Genomic DNA, 12,028 nt, shown 5'->3' on the forward strand with positions numbered 1-12,028 from the left:
TTATGCAAAGGTTATCATAAGTGTTACTAAAGCTCAACAAACAGGTCAGGGTAAGAAGAAACAAGTCTTGTATTAGCCCTTAACATATTGATAGCAACATATAACAATAATTTAAATATAACACTAATAACTGAGGTACAAGTGGTTTGATAATACTCTTTAAATTTCATAACACAACTTTGCACTATATGTTCATGAATAATTCATGTATTGAAAAGATTATGAATAGTCTCATTTTCAGTTCAAGAATCATTTACTAATCAATGGTTTCCCTGAAATGGTTACACTTACAGTGCCAAAGAACTTGAAATGGAACCAATGGCTGATCAGTTCAGCCGGTAATTTATTAAAGACTTACATTTTCAAATATAACATAAACCATGTGCCTTCCGTTTCAACTTCCTGTGCACACAATATTCTTTCTTTGTAAAAACAGCAATGCAATGTACATTGAGTTCTTGATATCATCTTAAACTGTTCTTGAAATAAGATGTCCTTAAAACGTTCTTAAACTTGTCTTTTAAGTCTTCCAAGAACAATGACAGATCCTTTTAAGAACATATTGGATTCTTAAAAAGTCCATCATACGTTCAAAAACATTGTGTAGACCTGTTTAAGAACATCAGAAGGAAACATGTTGTTTATAAAAGTTCTTAAAGTGTTCAAGAATAGTTTAAGAATAATTCAAGAACAGGAAAGGTCCTTAAAAAGTTATTGAAGTGTTCCTGAAGGCAGTTCTTGAACAGTTCTTGTACAAATGTTCTTAAAATTCTCTAGAACAGGTCAAGAACTCTAACTTACAGAGGTGAAAGTACTATGCATATTCATACTAACTTCACTGGTTTCACAAATCTACAAGATTTGTATGCTAGACATTTCAATATTACTTTCAAAAATATGTATGAAACATCTAGCCAAAAGGAATTCATGAATTATTCATGATGGATCCTTAAAGTCTGTCTCAGAAAAGTCATTAGAAATACTTGTGCATGAAATGTTCATCACTAAGTATTTATGGTTAGATGAAGAACTGTTCATGAACTTTGAAATGTTCAACAATAATTCATAAACAGTTCATGAACATGTCTTAAGAACAGTTCATGTCCAAAAGTTCATGAACCAAGCTCAGGAACTTTTTAAGAACCGTTCATGAACAGTTCTTGATTGGCTTGAAGTGTTCATGAAATCATGAACAACATTTCGCCGGGGCATTTTTACCCCTGCGAAATGTTGTTCTGCAGTTCACGAATAATTCGTGAACAGTTCATGAACTGTTCATGAACTGAGTTCATGAATTGTTCACGAATAGTTCGTGAACAGAAAATGAGCCACGTCTGTGAAAAGTTCTTGAAATTTTAGTTCATGAACTGTTCATGAACACTAATGGCATGAAGTGTTCATGAAATATTCTTGAAACCTAATGGCATGAAGTGTTCATGAACTATTCTTGAACCCGTGTGGCATGAAGTGTTCATGAACTATTCTTGAACCATTATGGCATGAAATGTTCATGAACTATTCATGAACATCAATGGCATGAAGTGTTCTTGAACAGTTCATGAACAACACAATTCTTGAAAAATTCTTCAGGGTTTTGCTGTTCACGAACAGTTCATGAACATTTTCCTTCTATTTTTCAATGGCTCATTTTCTGTTCACGAACTGTAAGTGAATAGTTCATGAACCATAGTTCTTCAAGAGTTCATGAACTGAGGTGGCATGAAGTGTTCATGAACTATTCATGAACAAGAATTTGTCAAATTTATGCAAAGGTTATCATAAGTGTTACTAAAGCTCAACAAACAGGTCAGGGTAAGAAGAAACAAGTCTTGTATTAGCACTTAACATATTGATAGCAACATATAACAATAATTTAAATATAACACTAATAACTGAGATACAAGTGGTTTGATAATACTAATTAAATTTCATAATACAACTTTGCACTATATGTTCATGAATAATTCATGTATTGAAAAGATTATGAATAGTCTCATTTTCAGTTCAAGAATCATTTACTAATCAATGGTTTCCCTGAAATGGTTACACTTACAGTGCCAAAGAACTTGAAATGGAACCAATGGCTGATCAGTTCAGCCGGTAATTTATTAAAGACTTACATTTTCAAATATAACATAAACCATGTGCCTTCCGTTTCAACTTCCTGTGCACACAATATTCTTTCTTTGTAAAAACAGCAATGCAATGTACATTGAGTTTTTGATATCATCTTAAACTGTTCTTGAAATAAGATGTCCTTAAAACGTTCTTAAACTTGTCTTTTAAGTCTTCCAAGAACAATGACAGATCCTTTTAAGAACATATTGGATTCTTAAAAAGTCCATCATACCTTCGAAAACATTGTGTAGACCTGTTTAAGAACATCAGAAGGAAACATGTTGTTCAAAAAAGTTCTTAAAGTGTTCAAGAATAGTTTAAGAATAATTCAAGAACAGGAAAGGTCCTTAAAAAGTTATTGAAGTGTTCCTGAAGGCAGTTCTTGAACAGTTCTTGTACAAATGTTCTTAAAATTCTCTAGAACAGGTCAAGAACTCTAACTTACAGTGGTGAAAGTACTATGCATATTCATACTAACTTCACAGGTTTCACAAATCTACAAGATTTGTATGCTAGACATTTCAATATTACTTTCAAAAATATGTATGAAACATCTAGCACAAAGGAATTCATGAATTATTCATGATGGATCCTTAAAGTCTGTCTCAGAAAAGTCATTAGAAATACTTGTGCATGAAATGTTCATCACTAAGTATTTATGGTTAGATGAAGAACTGTTCATGAACTTTGAAATGTTCAACAATAATTCATAAACAGTTCATGAACATGTCTTAAGAACAGTTCATGTCCAAAAGTTCATGAACCAAGCTAAGGAACTTTTTCAGAACCGTTCATGAACAGTTCTTGATTGGCTTGAAGTGTTCATGAAATCATGAACAACATTTCGCCGGGGAAGTTTGGTTTGTGTGAATGTGCTGCGTAATGGGGAGCACAGCATGGTTCTGAATCCTCGCTCAACCTCAGCAGTGCTTGTTGGTATGATACACATCAGCTGGACATTAATAATCTAATAATCAAAAGTCATAAGACACTTCTTTCTAAAAAAAAAAAATTTTTTTTCTTTTTTTTAAATTGGGATTTTTTTTCTAATTTCGGTTTGGGATCGGGTCCGTTTGCTTTGGGAACGCCTTCGTTTTCCGGAGGCGCAGACAGTGGTGAAAACCCTCTGATAAAACATCAAAAGTGAGTTTGTTTTGTTTAAAAACATATTATTGTAAGCAGGGATCATATTTTTTGTCGGTTTTGTCGGTCCTAGACCGATTGGGGTCATGAAAGACCGATTGAAAATCCCAAACAGTCGGTCCGATTCTATTTGCTATTAAAATTCCCATGTCATGAAATCGATTACACAGTGTACATGCTAACACACCCTAATGACATTCTTATCTCGATTAGGTGTGAAAACCAGTCGCTGCAGTCTCTAAACTGGTCAGGACCGGTTTATTGCACGTCAGACCAAGAATCAAAAACTTGTGAACAGCGGATTAAAAACGCATCCGAAAAGACGCGTCTGAATGCACGCGCTGTACCTAAACAAAACATGCCGATACGTTTTCCACCAGCGTAATAATCCGGTAATAATGAAGTTGAAGATCTGATCGACAGAACAGCCGAAAGTTATTTTTATGGGTGGAACTTCACATAAAATAGTACATAAGAAAAATAATATACCGTAGGTTTCCACGTATAGCGCGCTCCCGTGTATAGCGCGCAGGCTGTTTTTTAAATGCAAAAATGGAGAAAAAAATATTTAAAGACAATTAAATCACCAAATCGGACCGAAAATGGCCGCCATTTTACTATTGCACAATCCAATAATCTGGGGCATTGGAAAGCTTAATTAAGCATTCAAAATAGAAGCGTCATTATGACTAGGAGCATGGGTTGCATAGCACTATACTTTTCTGACAATTTTGTAAGTTTCCAGCAAAAGATTGTCAACGTGCATTTCGTGAAAAACGTGAGAAAATAAGAATTAGTGTACATCGTGTGATTTTTTCCTCGGGGAAAGCATGGGCATTACCATTAAATTTGAATGTCGCATGGGAGACAGAGATACAGTTGTTGAGGTACACCACTGTTGAACATTCAATATTATACACACAAAATGCAATTGCATATCTTCACGTTCTCAAGTGTCAATTAGTGTCTCAAATGTCAATTAGCGTCTTAACAAGTCGTGGCACATATTACTCAATAACATCTGCCAATTACGAAGTGCAAAATGACCCCCTTTCACACCTACCGTTACCCGCAAAAAAGACCTCGTTCACACCTACCCTTCCCTTCTCGAAATAAAATACGCTTTTTAACAAAATACACTTTAAGAAGTGCATTTATTCTGCGCTTTCTCCAAAAAAGTGTATTTTTTCTGCGTCTTTCGTTTTAAAAGTACACTTAAGTGCATTAAAGTGTATTTTTCGAAATTAGAGCGTGTTTTTTCATAATCTTTTGAATTGCCAAGTGTATTTTTTCTGTACTTTTATATGATTGAGTGCGTCTTTTCAATGGAAGTGTATTTTTAACTATATCTTTTCCAAGACAGTGTGTCTTTTCAATTTAAGCGTATTTAAGTGTATTAATAAGTGTATCTTTTCTGGGTCTGAACATATTTTCTACTTTTCATACATTATATATTAGTAGTAAAAATTTTGTAGTCTTTACAAAAACAACACAAATACAAGTGTTATGTATGACATTATCAAATGTTTATTGATTATTTGAAAACATCAAGAAAATAATACTATGCATAATAAATTTTTTAACAACAATGCTTAACAGCTTTAAAAAGCACAAGTTCAACTAAATCAGGCTGTGGGTCACTTATTAAAAATATTGAACATGTCAAAAATATTATGTGGGCTTCTGGCAAGCCCACATAATATTTTTGACACTTTCAATATTTTTAATATTTAAATTATATTTTCTCAAATTTCTTATACTGATATTTAACCCAAATAAAATTAATATCTACCACATTGTCTACTAAACACATTTTGTAAAGGCAATTAAAATAATATTTATAATAGAATTATAATTTTCTAACTTCTTTCAGTATGTCAAATTGAAATATTCACAAATAAATATAATATGCTAAGGGTTATGTGCATGTATTGTAATTTGTGATTTCATAAACAATAAACAGATTGTCATTTCTCAGTAATGATATTCAATTTAAGGTCACAAAGAGAAGAATTGTTATCAGTGATGTGTATTATTCCATAAATATTTTGGTGTTGAAATTTGCCTTTATCAGTAGATATATCTCAAGCTGACACAACAGATAAAAGATCAGCTCTCCCCCAATTAAATCAAATATGCATCATAAACACTAATCTCTTATCAGTGATGCAGCAATGCCTAACAAAGGGGTGCATATCATCTGCATACTTTTGATTGGTTGATAGTTTTTGTTTTGAAAACAAGCCACTTTTGATTGGTTTAGGGCACAGGAAGTAAATTTGTTTAAACAAGCAGGTGTCAGCAACTGATAATGAGCTACATTTTTAGACATGATTTAGCAAATTAAGATTTTAAATTGTACATGTAGTGTCAAATGTCTTGAAATACTGTCAGCATGAAGTATTGTGTGATGAAAACAAAGTGTATTTACTACAATGTAGTAAATCAAAGGAGGTCCAAAGTGGCTGGATACTGAAGAACAGTTGTAACAGGTTTGTATTTTTATTTCTGCATCCCTTTTTTAATTAAGTTCATTGAATTAATTATGATCATTATCATGTTTATGTATTGTCTCTGGTATAAGGATAAGTAAATGCATTGTAATTTTAAGGAAAACTAACACCAATTGAAACAAAAATAGATAAATATACAAATTAAAAAGTGTTAATGTTGTGTACAGTGAATTATTATGGCTGTGTTTTATGGTTATTGTCATCTTAAACTTTATTTATAGCTAAGTCTGGTCATTACTGAATGGACTTCTTTCCCTCATATTTCAATGAAAACTTTTATATTTTGATTTTAAAGGTAAAACTCTTGCCCCAAGGAAAGAATGTGCATTATCACCTGCTAAAAAAGGAAGAAACAGGGGGATACTGACTGATGTATGGGCTTTAACACCAGGTTTTTACCCTTCAAGAGTTGGCCAACTAGAGTGAAGCAGGAGAGTGGGCTGTGCTTGACTAAGAAAAGCTGGATTTGTTGAGAGGTAAAACTATACAGGTTATTGCATTTAAAATGCATCACACTTCCAGCCAGTCCAGACAGCCAAATGAGACCACGCATCTTAGTTCATTTTCAAACTGTATTGTCTACAAAACGCTATTTCTTTGATGATAAGAGTTTAGTCACATGTGATCACAGGATTAAAAAATTGCAAAAATAAACAAACAAAAACAACAAGCAAACAAACTTGCATTGATTTAAATTTCTAATTATAATCGCAACAAGATTACCATTACAGCAATATTTCATAGTTAAGTGAAACAAAAACCTTACAATTTAACAAGTATGAAGAATGCCTCGCCCTTTTGATAGTGTGTGATATCATGTTTATCTTTTGCAGATCAATACGCATTCAAGATCCTTAAGAAGAGAAGGACACAAGCAACATCAGTGGTAGATGTCACTCCAGCCCCTGCTTTTCCGGTCTCGCCTGCTGCTTTCCAGGTCCCTCCAGCTGCCAAGATCAGGTCTAGGCACTGGCTGCCATCCAGGTCCCCCTGGCGGTTGCGGTCGTGTTCTCAAATGGCTGCTGTACTGGACTACTGGTCCCACCACCATATCGTTAAGGTCTCTCCAAATGCTGAAGTCCAGGTTCCTCCGGCCACTGCGGTTCAGGTACCCCCAACAGCTGTGACCTAGTTCTCTGCAGCAGCTGCGATCTAAATATATTGACCCACTGCGGAACACTGCGGTTAATCGTTTTTTCCATACAATCTTCCACAAATGCCTCATTTTATAATGAAGTGTACAATTCTTATGTTCATATTTGTTTGTGTTATAAAGATGATTTTCCTGCACATTGTGTTTTTTTTCCCTTAAAACTGCATGGGGCTATTACTTTTTTTACTGAAACATATCAGCACAAAATTGTAAAAGACTTTAACATACTTTAATACAAAAAAGTGTTTAAACCCACAGGAAACCACCTTGCCAAAAACCCACAAAAACTTACTGAGCAGGTTATTGTTTGCCAAAACCTAGCGAGTGTGCATTTCATTGTCCATATGCTTATAAATTTAATTATTAGAATGAATTATCTTTAATGTATTTTTTTTAGATATAAAAACTCAAGAAACTTACATAATTTTTGCGCCACATTACAAGTTTATTTGAATTTGTGTCACTCCTAAGATTTTCCCATGGCCTCCGAATGTCTCTCTTACCCTCTGAAAGTGTTTGTGTTTAGAAATTATTTATAACGTTACTTTTAATAAATAAATCTATTTCAGACTATAAAATACTGTTCTAGCTGTTGATATGTCCCCTTTATAGTTAAAACTGAGATAACTTGTGAGTAAATAGTTGTAAATGGTTGTATATATTTCCAAGTTTGGAAAGTTATGTAGATCTCAAATGTGCTTTCATGTCCATAGTGCTTATATATTTAATAATAAGAACGAATTATCTTTGATGTCATTTTAGGTTTTTTCATATAAACTCGAAAAACTTACATAATTTGTGCGCCACATTACAAGTTTGGCAAGAAAAAATCTTTAACAATATTAAAAACCATGTGAGGATTGAGAAAGATTTAAAAAAAACTATTTTGCTATTTGACAATTTGGTAAGCCTACATGTATGTCTTTGTCTTTCAACATATTTTATTTGCCATTGTTATTTATTGTGATATTGTTTGAAAAAATTGTATATTGACATGTTTTTTTTCAATGCATTCTTTGTATGGAACAATATAAACCAAAAAGTATAGGGACAGGGGGAAGCAGTTGCAGAGGAAAGCGGAAAAGCTTTTAAGCACCCATAGAATGGCCTTAACTACTTGTTTATTTTAAAATGATTTATGTGAATAAATGTGTTTATTTCAAAGTTTATTTGCTGTTGTTCTCTCAGATCATATTTAAACCGGCCACTTTTCATATCCAAATGAATGTTTTTTTAATAGACATTTTCAAAAATACACTTGAGCGTTTTTTTTCTTCAAAAAATACACTAGAGCGTATTTAAAAAAAAAATACACTTGAGCGTATTTTTTTCCCCAAATTTTTCAAAAAATACACTAGAGCGTATTTTTTTCAAAAAATACACAAGAGCGTATTTAAGTGTATTTTTTCATGTTTTCCTAAGTAAATTAAAACGCTTAAAATACGCTTCAAGTGTACTTTTTGGGGAACAAAAAAAAACGGCAAGCGAATTAATACACTTAAATACACTTAAGCGTATTAATTCACTTAAAAACACTAAAGTACACTTTAAAATACACACAAAAGTGCATTTATACACTCAAAAAGTGTATTATTTGAACAGAAAAATGCAGTTGTTTAGTTAAATGCGCTTTAAAGCGCATGTTATTGGCACCATATTTTTTTCAGCAAAAAATACGGTGCCAATAACATGCGCTTTAATGCGCATTAAAAGCGCATTTATTGCGCATTAAATGCGCATTTAGTGCACTTTTTCGAGAAGGGTTGCCTGCTCTCCGGACTGTCGACAACAATCCCTATCGGAATTCATCAATAAAGAAGTGTAAAAACACAAACAAAGAAATGTCCGCAAGTTTATTCAAACAAATTTATTTTCGACCAAAACTTCTTCTACCGCATTCATATCTACCAGTAGCGACTTCTTGTTGTTTCGACAATGGCCCCTCAGTCTGAACAATTATACTATACTTAAATTAAACCGCGCGTGTTTTTCACGTTTTCCTTTGATTCAAATACGCCGCTGTTAGTTAGCATAGTTTGTAAGTAAAACGATCAAATTAAATTATTATCACCTTTTCATTTCAATCGAAAATCTGCAGAAAGTTGTAACATCGAAGACATACAACTAATTATTTAATTATCACAGTTTATCGATAGTCAGCTTGGATGTAATAAATTTATTGTCACGCTTATTTTCATTTTTAATCTTATAATACGACATTTGCGACCGGCCGCTATTTTGTTTGCAGACGACAATTTTAACTGTGTATTCATAGCTCCACCCATTTTTACGTTTCATTCAACAATGTCATTTCATGTGTAAGCGAGCTCAGTTTTGATTGGCTAGCTACCATGTGCACTTCAATAACAATAAGGTCAAGCGATGTCTCGATACAGGTGCAGACCGGTTTTCGTTCACTGTTCAAATTGCGAATACTTTCATTGAAACAAAGACAAAAATATAGAAAACCAGTTTCGGGTTAAAATGGTGGCTGTTTTCAATGAAATTTTACGAGATTTTAGCATTTTCGCAAATCGGATTTTTCGTTAGCCAAATTGTCAATATTTTCGAAAATGGCTTAAGTGGCGAACGACAGTGCGAGCCCTGATTATAGGGTGGTAGTTTTCTGGAAAAAAACATGGCGGCCATTTTTATTATTTACGATTACACAACATATTTTTTACCAATTTAGCAACCAGGATAGCGTTGTATCAATGTATAGCGCGCACCAGCTTTTTAATTTGAATTTTGGAGGTAAAACACTGCGCGCTATACGTGGAAACCTACGGTACATTGAATAAATCTTTAGTAAAACTGTGTTAGAATCGAAATAATTCGTGTACTTTATACTTTGTTGTTGAATAACTCACGACCGGAAAATTAGAGGCGTGGTTTCAAATACTTCGCTCTCGTGATTAAATCCCTACGCATCTAAACTATCGGACGTGGGTTATTTGACAAAAAATTATATAATTATTTGGTTTGTCGTTGTCAGTAGCCAACCTTAACGCACAGACATTTGTTTAGTTCAGTGAATGTTTGTAAGATATTATCGAGTCAACAACAATTTAAAACATCGGTATAGACTTTCACGGATTAATAATATTGACAACGATGAAAAAAGTCTGATAAAACAGCACACGAAACAAGAATGAAATACCAAATGATAACACCAGTTGAATAAACTCGTTACGTTTAACAAAAATGCCTAAGGGAATTTTACTTGTACATGTATTATACCACCTTCATGAATTGCAAAATCAATGGTATATATTTTAACGTAATTTGTCATGATTTCGGATACACATTTTCGGATACTTTTTCCCATTTATATCCGGACCGATTGATGTTGCGGGAAAATATGATCCCTGATTGTAAGTAATACTTAATCATTTAAAAGCAAACAATAACAATATTAATATTATAGAAATTGACAGCCTTTTCAGAATCCAAAAATGAGAATCATTTTATACTAGATTTTCATCAATCAGATGAAAATGAGTAACCAACTTTTTGCGCAGGACTTAACCTATTAAACTGAACATATAAATTTAGGAAATATATCAAAACAAGTTTCAATAAAAATTGATGATATTTCTTTCATCATTTAGCTTCAACAAAAATGCTCAAACAAGCTGATTAATTAATATGAAAAGCAAAAATTGTAAGTGAAAATAGAAGAAGATACGTACCTACATCACATAAAACCTTTAAAAACTACTGGAAAGCACAGAGACCAGTTGTAAACACATACAGTTCCATGTACAACACATTGTAAGTATCAACAAAAGATTGTGGGATTATTTTCACAATTTCAAAAGAAGTGTCAGTTTCTATTCAAAAGGTATTTTTAAAAAGATAAACTTGGTATGTACTGCCACTCATTACATCATTCTTAATAAAGAAGTACAAAGCATGATCAACATTGGAAACTTGTATATCATCTCAGAATGGGTTGGTGCATGTAAACCAAGTGCTTAGATAATGTCTACAGTTGTGGGAAGATCAACAGAGAATGGATTTTGTGATGCGCATTTTGTATATTACTGGTACCTTCTGCTTGTTATGGCTGGCCCATGCAAACAATGTGTGAAATGTGTTGACTTATTCATTTAGTTGCAGATAATAAAAATCTGAACATTCCTTTTGATCCCTTCAGGTATGAGCATGAAATTAAAAAAAAATTATAATTATTAAAGTATTCAAATTTTTGCATAGTACCTAAGAGATCATCCTAGATCTTCCCCTTGTAACCATATGCAATACCTGTCTTTCAAGATGTAGATGGTTGTTGTGCTTTATGAAATATATAATGTTAATCTGAACTTTAGATGGAACTTGTGCTGTTTATACATGGAACAAACATTTAAAAGATAAACCTTACACACACACTTCCTGAAACAAAAATCCCATGGGCTCAAAAGAACAATTTTTATTATAACAAATATGTGTACTGCATGATGACTATTTGTTTCATTTACCTATTTAATTTTAACATTTAATTTCAAATGTCAGCAGTTTGTTGTGCACGTTACATTTTTAACAATTGTGCAATTTTGCGGCTTTTGATAATGCTTTTTAGATTATAGTCCAAACAAGTTTTATTTGCTTTTAGCTATAATGAGCGTTATAGCACACAAATAGCCCATGAAATCATTGTTGCATAAAATTATCTTGTGAACAAAGAATGGGAGAAAAGGAATTGTTATAATGTGTTTATATACAAGGGATTTTCTGCTATGTAAAAAAAGGCTGTAAAACGGACCTGATCCCAAAGCAAACGGACCCGATCCCAAACCAAAATTATTAAAAAAATCCAAATCCCCCCCCCCCCCCCCAATTTTTTTTTTTTAGAAAGAAGTGTCTAATGACTTATGATTATAAGACTCTATATCTTAATTTTAATTTTTAAACAGCCTATGAAATATATTACTATAATTTCTATGATTTTTCCCAAAATGGCCAGGAAAAGACCTGTTGTGTAAATATTTGTTTATACAAAAAATCCCAATTTGGTCCTTTTTGTCGATAAAAAAATCCAAAATTTGCCAATTTTATCAATAAAAAAAAAATCCCAATTTGACCAGACTCCTTTTCTCAA

At 32.8% G+C, this 12,028-nt stretch overlaps 1 long non-coding RNA gene across 1 annotated transcript; it reads left to right on the forward strand.

Moving 5' to 3' along the window:
* The first annotated feature begins 5,624 nt into the window (after window positions 1–5,624).
* Window positions 5,625–6,822, forward strand: LOC127860265 (uncharacterized). Its single transcript, XR_008039659.1, has 3 exons — window positions 5,625–5,753; window positions 6,070–6,250; window positions 6,608–6,822. It is a non-coding gene; the product is annotated as an uncharacterized LOC127860265 (long non-coding RNA).
* Window positions 6,823–12,028: the final 5,206 nt, after the last annotated feature.

Source organism: Dreissena polymorpha, chromosome 1 (genome assembly GCF_020536995.1).
Source record: "Dreissena polymorpha isolate Duluth1 chromosome 1, UMN_Dpol_1.0, whole genome shotgun sequence".
Taxonomy (NCBI): Eukaryota; Metazoa; Mollusca; class Bivalvia; order Myida; family Dreissenidae; genus Dreissena; species Dreissena polymorpha.